Below are 16,318 nucleotides of genomic sequence, written 5' to 3'. Positions count from 1 at the left end.
AAAACCAGTACCTCAAAAGGTTACTTTTCAGACCCTTGGCAAGTCACTCAGCTGCTCTGCATTAAATATTCTCATTTGGAATATAATCAGTTTGAACTAGATACATGTTCTTCAGCTTCCCTTGTAGTTTGGATGTATAAGAGTTTGAAGTGGTCATTGTAAATGTCCTTATGGTTGCTTTTGGTTATATGCAAAAAATTAATCCCCCTTACCCATCTCTGAAACTGATTTTGTCAGTAAAGATGGAGGGAGCTTCTAGTGAGGAAGTCCTTTTACCACCATAGGATTGTGGTACCTCTCTTCAATTTATAGCTTAAGCAAATATTTGCTTAGGAGTAATGCTCAGGATCATACAGTCAGCATGGGTCAGAATTAGAACAAAACATAGACCTTCCCGAGTCTAAGGCCACTCTCAATTCATTTTATTTAACTTCGGTTTTAAGAATATTCCTCAAAACCCAAAGTGGCATCTGGGAAAGGAAAGATAAGAAGTTTAAAATTTTAAAATTTAACTTTGGTTAAAATGATGGTCTCCAGATGTCAGGAATATAAGGGAAAAAATAGATCAAATTAATAGGTAATGAAACAAAATCTTGAAGTCAGTTCTCTTAATTTTTCAAGATAGTAACTGATTAAGTTGGCTGGTGAGGGTGTAGCTTTCACATTGCTGTAGCCTTGCATGTAGGGGGGGTGTTTAATGAAGATCTGTTGAACTGAATTAAACTATTGAGCCACAAGACAACAAATTGCCTCAGTTGTCAGAAGAAATGAAAGAGGTAGTTAATGTCACTTAAGGGAACTCAGAGGTATGTAGGAGAACTGAGTACTAATCCCTAGTCATTTAATTACCATTTTCAGTTCTCTTTGAGTGGTTCCAATTTATCATGTTTTTATAGTTCTCCTTTGACTCGTTCATCTGTATGCTCCTACACAGCATTGGGAGACTTGAATGTTTTTGTGAACACTAATTGTATTCAGCTTGTTATTGGTGAACAGAAGTGACTTTCCACAGAGGCAAAGTAGGTGGTTGGGTTCACCAGACAAAAAGCCACTTTATCAATATTAACTGTTTTGGTCAACAAGTTCCCATGGAAACTTCACAAAAGAGAATATTCAACCCTTGTTGAAGGAATTTGCTTGCTTTATACTGCCCATTCTTTGAAACCAAGTTTGAAATAACAATGACTGAGTCTTGGCATTGGATGCATTTATTTTACCTGATGACCAGAACTCTTACACCTGTTCTTCTCCTTGGTCATTGTTTCTGACTTGCCCTTGGCTATGTTTCTGACCGCCTGATCACACATAATCACTGAATCTCAGAAAGAACCTCAGAGGACAACTCAACCAGAAATAGGTCTGACCAAGAATCTCTTCTATCAGTAATCAACAAAGTATTATGTACAGCACTATGCCAGGTGCTATAAAGATGCAAAAGTGCGATAATCCCTGCCCTCAAGTAACTAGAAGTAATGGTACATAGAAATTTTTTTAAAAAAAAGAATGTGTAAAAATAAATACAGTGCTACAAGAACAGTAACACCTGGAGGCATTAGAAAACAAACCTTTTGAAGAAGGTAGCACCTAAGTTGAGCCTTTGAAGGGAACCTGGAAATTCTAAGAAGTTTCTATGAGGATGATTATTAGGGGATCCTGTAAAAAGTTAGGGAGGTGGATCATATAATATTATGCACGGCCATTAATAAATAGTACAACAGAATAGGACCAAAGAGAATGTGAAGGGAATAATGGATAAAATTGAAAGGTAGAAAGGGGACAGATAGTAAAGAGCTTCAAATTCTAAGTGAAAGAACTGATATTTGAGGCTAAAAGTAATTGGGAGTTACTGGAATTTATGTTGTTTAGGAAGGGAGCAAGATCAAATTTGTACTTTAGTAATATCAATTGGTGTGAAGGATGCTTTGGAGAAAGGGAATACTGGGGCACTAGAAGTCTGTTGCGTCACAGAGCATGAACTAAGGCAGTTGTGGTATATAGAGAAAGAGTAAGCAACTAGGGGGTAATACAGTCTTTGCACTGAATATTTGCATGAACTGATGCTGAGTGAGATGAGCAAAACCAGAAAAAAACATTGTACAGCCACATGGGAATGATGATCAATCTTGATGGACTTGCTCATTACATCAATGCAACAATCAGGGACAATTTTGGGCCATCTGTAATGGAGAATACCATCTGTATCCAGAGAATGAATTGTGGAGTTTGAACAAAGACCAAAGACTATTAGCTTCAATTAAGGGAGAAAAAAAGGTTATCTTATTATGTAATTTTGCTATCTCTTACACTTTATCTTTCTTCCTTAAGGATATTATTTCTCTCTCATCACATTCAAGTTAGATCAATGTATACCATGGAAACAATGTAAAGACTAACAGACTGCCTTCTGTGGGGGATGGGGGAGGGAAGCAAAATTGGGGAAAGATTGTAAAACTCAAAATAAGTAAAATCTTTCTTCCTAAAAAAGACCACCATTGAAGTGCAAAACACATGTAAAAGCAACTCCTTGCACTTTTGGTCATTTCTAGTTGTTAGAAAATTTTTTCTTTCATCAAGCCTGAATGCCTTTTTTTTGGGTTTTTGCAAGGCCAGGACATTCCCTATTACTGTTACTCTCCTCTGAATTCTACTTAGTTTGTGAATGCCTTTCTTAAAATTCAGAAGAGAACTGAGAGTAACTTTCTAGATTAGGAGTGCATAGAGTTTATTCAACCATGGCACAGATTTTAAAATCAACTTTCAGCTCATTTAATCCAGAGAGATTAAAGGATTACTTTTCTTCCTTCCTTCTTTGTTTTTCCCTCATTCTTCCATTTCTCCCTCCCCACACACCTTCCTTCCTTTTTTCCTCATCCCAAAAGTATTCTTCTATAGGCAAACTTCATCTGACAACTCCTCTACCATTATCAATCAAAATGACATTCACAGAATATCAGAGCTGGAAGAATCTCATTCAAATCTGTCTAAGAATCCCTTGTTTGAATCAATGCACAAGTATTTATTAAGTTATTATCAAGTGCTGTACAGATACAAAAGTTAGATAGTGCCTCATGCTCAGTTCACTTCTGGAAATCACTTATTAGGAAAGACATTGACAACTAAGAAGAATTTAGAGTCAACTAAGTTGTATGGGAGACAGAAAAATGGATGTGGAATAAGGATAACCTGTAAATTCATGTATTTTCCTACTATATGATTGTGGATAAGTCACTTCACTTTTCTACTTTATGAAATGGAAAATGTTAATAATTACCACTGACCTTGCAAGGTTGTTATGACAATCAAAATATTTGTAAAGTCTTTTACAGATTTTAAAGTGCTAAAAATGTGAGCTTTTCTTATTCTTAAGAGTACCAAGGTATATAACAAGAATGGTGAAAGTATGCTATCAGGATTAGTTGAAGAGGTACTTGGGAAACTAGAGAGAGGAAAATGGGTGGATTTCTCATTAACCAGATTAACCTATATATGATATTGGGCAGTAAAATAGATGTTGGCAAGCTATATGATATCGGATTAAGCAGTGCTATTAGATATTCTCGGGAGTCTGCGTTGACAGGCAAAACAGTATGGACAAGTTGAAAGTGTGTTCCAGATCTATATGCTAGTACTAACTGGTCTTATTTTCTCTTTGTCACCCTAAGGGGAAGATGTCTTATAGTAGTGACATTTGGCATCGCAATATGTGAAATTAAATGTTTATTCTCTTTTTAGTAATGTAGATATATTTTCTGATGCAATATTAATTTTTTTTTAGATTTTTCAAGGCAATGGGGTTAATGTAGATATATTTTCTGATGCAATGTTAATTTTTTTTAGATTTTTCAAGGCAATGGGGTTAAGTGGCTTGCCCAAGGCCACATGACTAGGTAATTATTAAATCTCTGAGACCGGATTTGAACCCAGGTACTCCTGATTCCAAGGCTGGTGCTCTATTCACTGTGCCACCTAGCTGCCCCCCTACTAATGTTTTTAATATAGTTGATCTCTTCTTCAATTTCTCCTCTATCTTAGACTCCCATTTTCCCTTATGCATCCCTTGTCCTAAGAAACTCTTCACAGTTTCAGAAAAGGGTATAGTTCTTCCAGTGCTAAGTTTTCCACTAGCAGACTCAACATCTCTGCAACTGGTTAACACATTAGAAGAAGACATTGATTCACTTATAAAAAGAGAAGGAAAGAGGGATAACAGCCATAAATAGGAAGGTCTAGATAAGAGTGGAAAGAAGAGAAATAAAACTGGGTATGGAATATCCATATGGTTCTCCCTTTTTTTTACCATTTGCCATTGTTCCATTACCAATTCAAATAGCAAGATAAAAGTGACATTGATTTCTTGGCACCTTTCAAATTTCCATGAAATTTCCATGAATAAGGTAATTCAGATAGTCCTGGACAGCTTTATTTATATATGACCTATGTAAGATAAGCAGATGTTCTGAGAAACAGTCCATGCAGGACTATGCAGTAGCTATTCCAACATCAAAATTGGGATGGGTAGGAATGCAAGAAACACAATAAACCAAAACTTGTCTTTATATCTAACCTCTGTTTGACTACTTCCTTGACAGGAACCCATAGCCTTTGAAATGTTACTTTACATTAATCCATAATCTTCCAAACTATACTCTTATTTATTGGTCCTCAACATTCCACATGAATAAATTAAATTATTTTGCAAATCACTGACTCAGTTTTAAAGACAACTATCTAGTGACTGTCAAGTTTTCTGTTCTCTATACTACCATTTTAGTAGCTACCATGTATATAGGATTTTAAGTTTTACAAAATATTTTCCAAATATCTCATTTGATTCTCACAGCAACCCTGGTGGTTGGAACTTATGATATTTTTAATAGATGAAAAAATTGAGGCAGACAGTGGTTAAGTGATTTATTTAGGGTCATGTAGCTAGTAAATATCTGAGACTAGACTTGAATTCATCTTCCTGACTCCAGGTTCAATATTTATGCTCACTGTGTCACAGTTTTTTGGGCAGGTATTCCCTGCTGGTGATTCACATTGAACATGCTCTCAGCTCACACTTCCTCTACTCTAAACTTCCTCTAATACTAAAAAGTGCAGTTTGTTTTTTCAATACGCACCTCTATATTAAACTGGAAAAACAAAAGAAGTTCACAAAGAAATTCACATTCTCAATAATTCATCTAATTAGACTTTAGACTCTTTTTTTTTTCTGGAACACAGTTATTAGATAAAGAAAAGGTGTTCATCAGGACTTATCTCTAAGGCCATGAGGTCTCCTTGAGCTACTGTTGAGGTTATTCTGAGAAAAGTAAGAGGTGAAAGCAGAGGAACATCTGTGGGACCATCCCTCCTCCTGTCCACTGTGATAGATACCTAGTTCAGGTGACTTCTGTGAATAATAATTATTCATATTTATAATTCTGCTTTAAAATTTCCATAGCACTTTCCTTACAACTCTCCTTACAGGTAGGTATTGCAAATAAAATAGTGTTATTTCATTATATTATTATTTAACAGATTGCTTAACAAGTATTATACACTTACCATGTACAAAGCACTGATGGATGAGGAACCTGAGGCTGAGTGACTTGATTTGTCTAAGATCACACAACTATAAAGTTCTTAGAGAGAATTCAAACCCAGGCAATTGAGCTCTCAGAGATTAGCTCTCTTTCTACTATAACACACTGCTTGTCAAGAATAGAAAGGAAGTGGTTTCTTTTATTTTAACTTGGTCTTGATTAAAATGACCTAGCTGGACACATAGGTACTATATTAATGAAAATGGCAACCATGACATGTCCATTCAACTCCCTTGTATAGTTTATGTGAGTTGGTTCATATAAAAACTGAAAAAAATACACATTTTGCAAGGGGTCATGATATGATGATACAGAACTTTAGAAAGAACATAGTAATACAGATGTCAACTTATCCTAGGAAAATGGCACTTTTTAATACATAAGCTAACCTCTTTGGAAATCAAGATGACATGGCAGAAGTTTAACCTCATTTTAATAAAGTTAGTGGAAAAATAGAAAATGCCAAATTCAACAGAGAACAAGGGCATAAGAAAAATAGGCATACAGGATATATTAGCAATTACTTTACCAAGTCACTCAAAGCAGTATTATCAGAAAAAATCCAAATAAAAAAATCAGTGTGAGAAAATGAGGGGGAAAAAAACCATTCAAATCTCTTTAACCACAAAGGTAGTATTAGGGCTATGGAGAATTTAGAAGTTTTAGAGTAGAAGGAGGAGGTCAAACAACTTCCCAAGTTAGTCTGCTTCCTGATATTTGAAGAGGACAATTATTTTGGTTAAAGAAGAGGAAAGGAATGATTATTATTAACACAGGTCATAAGACTGTCCTGGGCTGAGATCTAATGGATAAAGTCTTGGCTTTGTAGTTAGGAAGATCTACCCAAGTGAAAAATCTGTCTGCAGTACCCAAGAGTTGTGTGGCAATGGGCAAATGATTTCATTTCTCTCATTCTTAGTTTCCTTATTTGTAAAATGTGGATGATAACTGTGACCTCAAATAAAATAATATTTGGAAAAGTGTTTTGCAAACTATAAAATACAATGCAAATGGTAGTCATAAATATTAGCACTGATCAAGAGAAAAGAATGACTTATTCAAGTCTTTAGCAAGTGGGAAAATGAGCAGGTCTATGGCTTCCCTTCCATAGTTATTCTTTATGGTTGGTCAATGTATAGTCTCTCTGAGAAGGGAAATGAGGTGATAGTAACAGGTGAGCAATAATAATGTCTATGAGTCTCTTGCCTTGTTTCTATGCTTGATGATTGCCAGGAGGAGGAATCTTTGATCCAACAGCAATTTAGATAATACCTAAGGGCTCTATCTCAAAAAGACAGCTGAGACTGCCTTACATTTCTAGTGAGCATGTTTGAGAATGTCCCAGACATTACACAGTTGAATCTGTACTTACAATCTTCATTTTTAATGTTATAGGGGAAGGAACACAAAGATCATCTCTTCTTATTTTAAACAAGTAACAAACTGTTGTATACATTGACTTTCACTATCTCTAGTTCCATATTTTGCTATGATAAATTTGTCTCCCCAATCAAATGGAATAAAGGACATCAAAACTTAATTTAGCTTGAACTGTCAACAAGTTCTAAAAAGAGAGAGATAGTACTGTAACTTCTTTCTCTTTTAAAAATATGCCATATAGTTTTTCTCCTTCACAAAGCACAAGATATGATGACAATTTATCCTTTACTACACCTAACTAATTATCCAAATTTATGAGATATCACTGTTGAGCTCCATCCCAGAAAAGTTTTTTTTAATAGTACAGCAATTCTAAAAGAGAGAGAGAGAGAGAGAGAGAGAGAGAGAGAGAGAGAGAGAGAGAGAGAGAGGAAAGGGAAAAATGAAGAGAGGAGGGGAAGATAGCTGTCCAAATTTCAGCTTTTCATAAAATCTATTCATCTAGAATTAGCTCCTTATTTTTTTTTTTGTAGCTCAACTTACCAGCATTCAATTACAGAATACTATTTCTAAAATCAGCTCCTGTTTCCCCATCTCAAATTTCCAAAGGAAGATATTTAAAGTTTTTTTCCAGATCTATATAATATGATTCTATTATCAATTGTCATTGCAATATAGCAGAAAATTTAAAGACCAAATACTCCTGGCCACATGTGTTCTGGAGTCTTTTATTCTATTAATAGGGTATAGGATAAAAATCTACCTTTTTTAGTATATATACTATAATTTAACAGATCAAATAAATTCAGTAATGTCTATCCCTGAGATCCATACTCCCATGGGAAATTAATTTCTTTCTCCTCATACATGTCTCTACTACAAATATAAGAAAGATGGGGAATAATAATTCACATAATATGCTAGTACAGTATGTTGGTAGGGATACTGTTAATAGTGTCATTTATCTGAGTACTCAGCTGTATCACTTTCATCTGAGTTAGGAGTGAGTTGCTTAAGACACCAATTATTACAAAATGATTCTGTCTCAGGATTGGCCTCTAAAGACCCCAAAATCATAAGTATGATGTACCATCTCCCATAGTCAAGTACTTTCTTTGTTGTTCCCTAATCCTAGTTGGTTTTCATCCTCCTGGCTTGTGAACACTTTTCATTCCTATTTAGCCCTGAAATGTTTTAACTCTGGGCTCTGAAACTTACTAGTTTTGGACTTTAACAGAGATGACTAGTCCTGCGAATCTAGTCACTTCTTTGTTTATTAGTATATTCATAAATATATTCAAAATATTAGGGTTCGGATACATATATATATATATATATATACATACCATATATATGGTATCACAACATGAAAGAACAATACCTTTTACAATTTTAAAAGGAAAATTTATAATCTAGGGGATATGACATATCCAAAAATAAGTATTTTGGGGTAGAATCCTATAAGGAAGAGATCTAAATTAGAAAAATTTGAGGAGGGACATTATTTTCTTTTTTTTGTCTTACTATTTCCCCCAATTATATATATATATATATGTATATATATATATACATATATATTATTTTCAACTTTCATTTTTGTAAGATTTTTGAATTCCAAAATTTTCTTCCTCTATCCCTTCCTTGTTCCCTTTCCCAGGACAGAAAGCAAACTGATATGGGCTATACATGTGCAATCATGTCAAACATAACTTTATATTAGTTGTGAGAGACATAATTTTCAGTTGAAGAATCAAGGAAGACTTCCTGAGGTGTGTGGAAACTGAGCTCTATCTTGAAAGATAAGTTATTTAACAGATGGAGATAAGTAATGGGATGCATCTTATGCATAGGCATTCATTTTAGTCAGTCTTTGTTTTTGGATTATACCTTATTTATTCATTCACATAACAATATATTAGCATTTATATAAACACTTTAAGATTTGAAAAATATTTTATGTGCATTATCTCAGTCAAAAAAAATCCCTATTTTACAGATGAGGAAACTGAGGCTGAGTGGTTAAATACATTACTCGGTGTGACACATCTAAAAAAGTATCTGAGGGAGTATTTTAACTTGGATCTTCCTGTCTGTAAACCCAACACTCTCTCCACCATAACATCTAACTGAATATGCCCATTGATTAAGCTTTTTCTTTTGTCACTCTCTGATTTCTTCTCAAACATTAATATCTAAGAGCTGTTCATATTCTCTGACTCCAAGTCTCCCTGCATCCTTTCTAATTAACTGCCTTACTTTCTGGAGGGTCAGTTTGCCTGATCAGAGCCTAGAAAATGTGTCTCTGAGGCCAGTTTTGCATTGGAAAAGTTCATGTGGTAGATAGTCCAGATTTTATATATTTCAGACTGCAGAAGCCAAGATTGAAGCAGGGATTATTGCCAGGAGAATTTGCCAGCCATGGAAAAAAACATGTCTTTAGCCTTGCTTCAAAGTGCTTTTCTGATGCATCAGTACAAAACTGCTCCTTTTCCCTAGGTAAGCATCTATCTGAAAGGCTCTTAGTTTATTAACTGTATGGCCTTAAAAGAGTTCTTCTAAGGATAAGACCATGGAACAAAGACCACTGCACCTCCACCTCCCCTCCTCCTCAAATACCTGATCCATTTTGGTCTATTCAGAATCATAACAGCAACCAGAGAAATAGAATGATGATCCAAATTCAAATTCTGCCTCATATTCTCCAAATTCTGCTGCACAAGCTGTGTAAGTCACCTATTCTATTTCAAGTCAACCATTCTATTTAAAGCAAGTCAACATTTATTAAGCACCTGCTCTACCCTAGGCTGTGGTGAGCTTTGGTGAACTGTGGTGATACAAATAGAGGCAGAAATAGTCCCTGCTTACAAGAAGTTCACAATCTTATTGCGCAAAAAAGGAAGCATCTATCTCTACAGTACTTACAAATAGATACACAATTGAACAACCAAACATAAATAAATAAATGAAAATGTGTGAGTGAGAAATTGGAGATAATCTCAGAGAGATGGCAAGAACATTCAGGGGGATGGAGAAAGGGACTTTGTAGTGCCAGGTAAGATTTGTTAGAATACAGGAGATGGAGATGAGAAGGGAGAGCACTACAGACACATGGGATAGTCAATGAAAATGAAGCCAGAAAATAGAGTACCAGGAGCAGCAAGGAAAATAGTGTTGATTGCTCATAGAATATGTGAAGGAGTGTCAAGCATAAGATTAGAAAAGTAGGAAGGGGCTAGTTATGGAGGGTTTTGAAAACCAAAAAGAGGATTTATATTAAATTGTGGTGATAATGAGACACTGGAGTCTACTGAATGGGGAATGGGGGGGTGAGTATTAAGGTCAGATTTGCATTTTAAGAAGTTCACTTTGATAGCTGAAGAGGATGAACTGAGGTGTGCAGGCTCTCCTGGAGGAAAGGAGATGAATCAGAAGCTTATTGCAGGTATGATGTGATGAGTACCTGTATAAGGTTACTGGTTGTATCAGAAGAGAAAGAACAGAAAGGGTGTATGACAGATTTTGTGAAGTTAAAATCAATGAAAATTGGAATCAGGTTGGCTTTGAGAGGTGATGGGGAGAGTGAGGAGCTGAAAATGAAACCTAGGACTGGAATACAAATGAATTAAGAAAGTAACATATACCATTTACTATATACAAAGCCCTGAAAGAAGAGCTGGGGACACAAATAGAAAAGAGAGAGAGTTCCCAATCTCAAAGGATTCACATTTAAATAAAGGAGCCACATAAGGTAGGTTTGAACCACAAGTCAGATGGAAGGCTCCAAGGTCCTTGGGGTTCAGTGGCAAAGCAGATGTTATTACTTTTAATACCTTTCCATTGATAAAATCATATCAAATTCTTAGGTCAACTATTTGATAGTGTCAAGACTTTGGTGGCACTTTTTTCTGGGTCTGTAGCTATAGCACCTGCAGGAGCAGTTGCCAGCTTACATCTCCAAAGGATGTTTCCCAGGGCAGTGACTTTGGATATTCTTATTGGCAAGACTCCTAGGTCCGGGTCCTGGACTGTCACCAGTGGTCAGTGGTAGTAGTTCAATTTTTCTTACACATCCTAATATTTCTCTCTCTCTCTCTCTCTCTCTCTCTCTCTCTCTCTCTCTCTCTCTCTCTCTCTCTCCCCCCCCCCCCCCCCCGTCCTTGTTTGCTGGCAGGTGGTAGGGATAGTTAGACTCTTTTCCAGCGGACTTGCTTTCCCAGATGGTGTCTATGAAGGCTAGGCTGGAAGCAGGACTTGTAGTCTAGTGCTAGTACTTTTAGAATTCTCCTGCTTAGGGTTCTCCGTGGCAATTGGTTAGAAATAGAGATGAGGAAAGGGCATCATTTCTCTGTAATTATTTTCCCCCTCCATGATGGCTCCAGGGACTGGCTAGGTTGGAAGCATCTCTGGTGGTTTAGAATACACTCTTATTCCCAAGGCTCTTCAGTTTAAGGTGCTGGGCTTTTCCATTGTGATCTACAGAGAGATGATGGTAAGGGTAGGGGTAATTGTTTGACTTCCCAGCACATGCTGCTTCTAATTTCTTCTTCAGGTTGCCTTACTTTTTCTTTTTTCTGATATACTGGCTCATTTGTCCTGTGGTTTACAGTTGGTGGAAATAATTGGCCCTCTATCTACAGGATGCTGGTTTACCTGAGAGGAATTGGGAAGTCAGAAAGGGGAGCCTTTGGCGGGGGGGGGGGGGGTTAATGAGTGCAGTTGCCATAATAACTTCAATTTGTAAAAAAAATGCAATATATGTGAAGCACAATAGAGTGAAGTACAATAATGAGATATGCTTGTAATACATGGAAAGAACTTTACAAACTTTACAAGAGTACCATATAAATAGTTTGTGTCATTGATAGCACAGTAGACAGAGAAATGGTTGTTTCCCTTTCTCATGTGTTCATATTTAATTTTATCTCTAAGTTCCTGTATAAAACCATCCTTAAGAATTGCCTCGTGGTTATCCAAATTTTTTAGGATTATACAACGGAAGGTATAAAAAAAAATTTAGAAGAACAACAAAAACCCCAACCAAACACCTTGGTGTTTTAATGAACTGAAAGTTCAATATAAGTTCATCATCTGACAAAGTTGCCAAGAAATTCAAGATGATGTTAAAAGAACAGGGTTCAGAAAGCAGAATCTGATATTTCTGCTATATTGAGCCCTGATCAAATCACTCATTAAGAAGGCTACAAATTTTTAACTTTTGCTTTTAACCTTACAGTCTTTTAACCTAGTATATATTACAAATTTATTTGGTTAGACTCACAGAATTTTACAGCTAGATGGCATCTGATCTCCATCACAAGCCCAGGGGCAGAGGATTCCTGGTTGTACAGATGGATGGGGACAGTGCAAGCTCCTAAGGATTGCTGAAGCAGGAAAGGTCAGTCTAACAAATATTGTAGCTCTTTCCTTCTTTTTTTCCCCCCTTTTTCCTCATCTTATTTTTCTTGATTCCCCTGTTTTAACTAATAATTTCCAGTTTCTCCATTTTATTTCATACATTTTTCTTTGTTAGGTAATTCAGCATATGGCCTATTTCCCTCCAGAGATCTTCTGCCTGGGCAAACACTACCATATTTTCTGGCTGTCAGTGCCTTCTGCTGCCGTTTGACAACATTTCCCATGTTCCTAAAGGCTAACCCTTTGGAGGAAAAGTCATCGGGGAAGGCACAGAATCTTAACTCATGGGGCTGTAGCAAAGAAGTACAGAACTCCAAGCCTAACTCTAAGTATCTCTTCATGGAAGTCACCAGGCTCTGATTATAGCTGGCTGTCACCCAGAAAAAGGAGATTTGTTCCAGCTGTAGTTGGAACATACTCTCCAGTCTTATGCCAGTTGGTACTGTTTGCCAGGAAAAAAAAATCTGGCCAGTTGGAAGAGATGTGTAAATTCCTAGCCCAGATCAAAGGACTTCTAAATCTGCCACCCCATGACTTCCCCAAAGTTGTCCTGATAATCTCCCATTTATCAGGACCCAGCCTTCAAAGGTGAAGTCTTTGGGAATGGAAGAAAGAACACTGCACAGATGATTAAGTTAATTTTTTCTTTTCCCAGGGATGGCTAGGGAGAGAACTCGGAATCTCGTAATTAGTGTGGGAAGAAACCTCAGGGACCATCAGCAGCTATAAGAGCATTCTTTACCCTGAAAAGAAAAAAATAGTCTTAGTATTTAAGGACAATATGGATATTTTTCCTTTGATGGTGTCACAATGAATAAAGTGCTAGGTCTAAAGTCAGGAAGCCTCATTTTCCTGAATTCAAATTTGACCTCAGACACCTAATAGCTGTGTGATCTTGGGCAAGTCATTTATTCCTGTTTGGATCAATTTCCTCATCGGTAAAATGAATTGGAGATGATAAACTATTCTAATATATTTGCCAAGAAAACACCAAATGGGACACAAGTTGGTGAACAAGACTGAAATGACCCAACAACAACTAATTTTCTGACTTTCAATTCCTTTGTGTATGTTGTGCTGAGACAGGCTACAAAATCGAGTCAAGTCTGAGGTTTTTTGCTAGTTTAATTCTCTTCTTCCCCCCACCCTATATATTTCATATTTAAGAAAAACTAACAGAATGAATAAAATGTTCCATAAGGCAAATAATGCTTTCCAATTCTTGAGGTTGGTCATTTAAGAATCAAATGCCAAACCATGAAGCTTTAATGGAGAGGTAACACTGGTTCTCTCTTACATTATACAAGAATGGGATGAACCCAAGGTGTACTTTTATATTGTAAAGGATTTAACAGTTTAAAATCTAAATGAATAGAGGTTTTTGGAAACATTTTCTATTCTAGAACATGATTGTCCATAGTCATATTCAAAGGCAGAGTTAGATTAACAGATTCACAGAATGAGAATTGAAAGGGCCTTGGAGGTTGTAGTCTGACCCATCACTGAACAAAGAATTTCCTTTCTATTATTCCCCCAAAGTCCTCATCAAGTCTTTTCTTTAAAAATCTATTTTTTTGGTAATTTTCACCAATAATTTTTGTAAGATTTTGAGTTTTACATTTTTCTCTCTCCCTCCCCCAACAGACAGCAATCTAATATATACTCCATGTGCAATTATGTTAAACATAGATCATATTAATCATGTAGTGAGAAGAAGAATCAAATCCAAACAGAAGGAAAAAACATTAGAGAGAAAAAAATCAACATTATACCTAAGACAAATTTTAAAAATTGAAGATAGTAAGCTTTAGTCTGCATTTAAACTACACAATTCTCTCTCTGAATATGGATAGTATTTTCCATCACAAGTCTTACAAAGCTCTTACTGGGGAATGATACTATGCCCTCCCAAGACAGCTCTTTCATTTTTTGTATAGCTTTGTTTATTAGGAATGTTTTCCTTATATCAATTGAAATCTGCCTCATTGACTTTCCATTTATTACTTTTAGTCCTACCTTTAATGGCCAAGGAAAATAAATCTCAACTCTTCTCTGTCTTCTACATGATAGTATTTTAATTAATTGAAGACATCTTGTTCCCTTTACATTCTCTCATCTCCAGGCAATCATTATATAGTGTGGTTCCCCAGTTTTCTTATCATCCTGGTTGCCCTTGCCTGCACACTGTTCAATTGGTTCATGTCCTTCTGAAGATGAAGCAATAAGACTTAATACAAAAATTCAGCCCTATAACTATTGTGTATAACTATTGTGTTTGGGTTCCTAATCTTTCTTAAATTTTTTAAAATTTATTTATTTATTTTATTATATTTTTGAATGCTATTTTACCTTCTCCAATTACATGCAAAGATAGTTTTCAACATTCATCTTTCTGTAATATTTTGAGTTCTGCCTCTCTCTCTCTTCTCATCCCTCCATGACAGCAACAAATATGGTCAACACACCTCCACACTAGTCATGTTATAAAAGAAAAACCAGAACTAAAGGAAAAAAGGTATGAGAAAGAAAAAAAATAAAGTAAGTTTTTTTTAAAAAATGTAAATAGTATGCACTCAGACTCCACAGTTTTTTTCTCTGGAGGTGAATGGCATTTTCTCTCACAAGTCTATTAGAATTGTCCTTGATCACTGAACTTCTGAGAGAAGCTAAGTCCATCATAACTGACCATTATGCAGTGTTGCTGTTGATGTATACAATATTCTCCTGGTTCGTCTACTTTACTCAACTTCAGTTCATCATGTAAGTCTTTCTAGGCTTTTCTGGGGGTGAGCACTACTCTTCTTGAAGTCTAAGACTGCATTGGTATTCTTGGTTTTCTTGTCACAGTGTGTATTCATATTGAGTTTTCAGTTCATTAAAATCCCTAAGATCTTTTTCACTGGAACTACTGAAGGTTCTTATACCTCTGGCAAGATAGTGCTAATGGATCCATTTGTCAAGGGGCTTATGCACATTTAAAATGGTGATATGCTTAAGTATCAGCATATGTGAAGAGGAATCAGCCACCCTGTCTGCCCTGATAAACCAGTGTCCATATTGAGAACTGGCTTAAGACCCAGTCTACAAGAGCCTAAACTGATAGCCAGTTGGAGCCAGTTGGAACCAGCTTTTAAGAATCAATTGTTAAATTTTGTGTGTGAACTTTTACCCCTCAAAAATTGGCAAATACTACAGATGAGGATATGATTGATTTTATTGACTTTCTAAACTTGACAAAGTTTTTTTCAAAAAGTGTGGGGTGTACTATTTTTTTTTTTGGACAGCAGGTTGTTAAACATTTTACTGGCATATACCTGCTGGTAGCCTATATTCCCTGACCTGGAGGAGCCAACACAACTAGTTAAGTTCTTGTCTAGCTTGACTTGACCTGAGTGGGCCAGGTAACTGGGGGGGGGGGACCCATGTTACATATAATACACCATGTTGTATATAATACATGACTTCTTCTATCCCTTTCCCTAGGAATTTGAAATCTGAAGTGAGCTCATTTTGATTCAGATAGATACAATACAAAGGCTATAAGCAGTATGTGCTCAGTCAGTATTTTTAAGTGCCTATCATGCTAAATGCTGAGGATACAAAGGTAAAAATAGTTCTTAATCTCAAGTTCAAATCTGATGGGGGAGATAACATTAAATACCCATGTATGAACAATGCACAAGATAAATTGATAATAATCAACTAAAAGAAGGTACTAGAATTAGAAAGGATCAAGAAAGTCTTCCTGTAGGGGCAGCTAGATGGTGCAGTGGATAAAGCACCAGCCCTGGAGTCAGGAGTACCTAGGTTTAAATCCGGTCTCAGACACTTAATAATTACCTGGCTATGTAGCCTTGGGCAAGCCACTTAACCCCATTGCCTAGCAAAAAACTAAAAAAAAAAAAGTCTTCCTGTAGTAGGTAGGATTTTAAGAA

General features: G+C 36.1%; 1 protein-coding gene across 1 annotated transcript in view; it reads right to left on the bottom strand.

Annotated features, from left to right (window-relative positions):
• The window catches only part of NKAIN2 (sodium/potassium transporting ATPase interacting 2), a 1,359,833-nt gene that overhangs the window by 57,107 nt on the left and 1,286,408 nt on the right, over positions 1 to 16,318 (bottom strand). The gene's annotated exons all lie outside the window — the stretch shown is intronic.

Source organism: Macrotis lagotis, chromosome 5 (assembly GCF_037893015.1).
Source record: "Macrotis lagotis isolate mMagLag1 chromosome 5, bilby.v1.9.chrom.fasta, whole genome shotgun sequence".
Classification (NCBI taxonomy): domain Eukaryota; kingdom Metazoa; phylum Chordata; class Mammalia; order Peramelemorphia; family Peramelidae; genus Macrotis; species Macrotis lagotis.
This window is presented reverse-complemented; position numbering and strand designations above follow the sequence as displayed.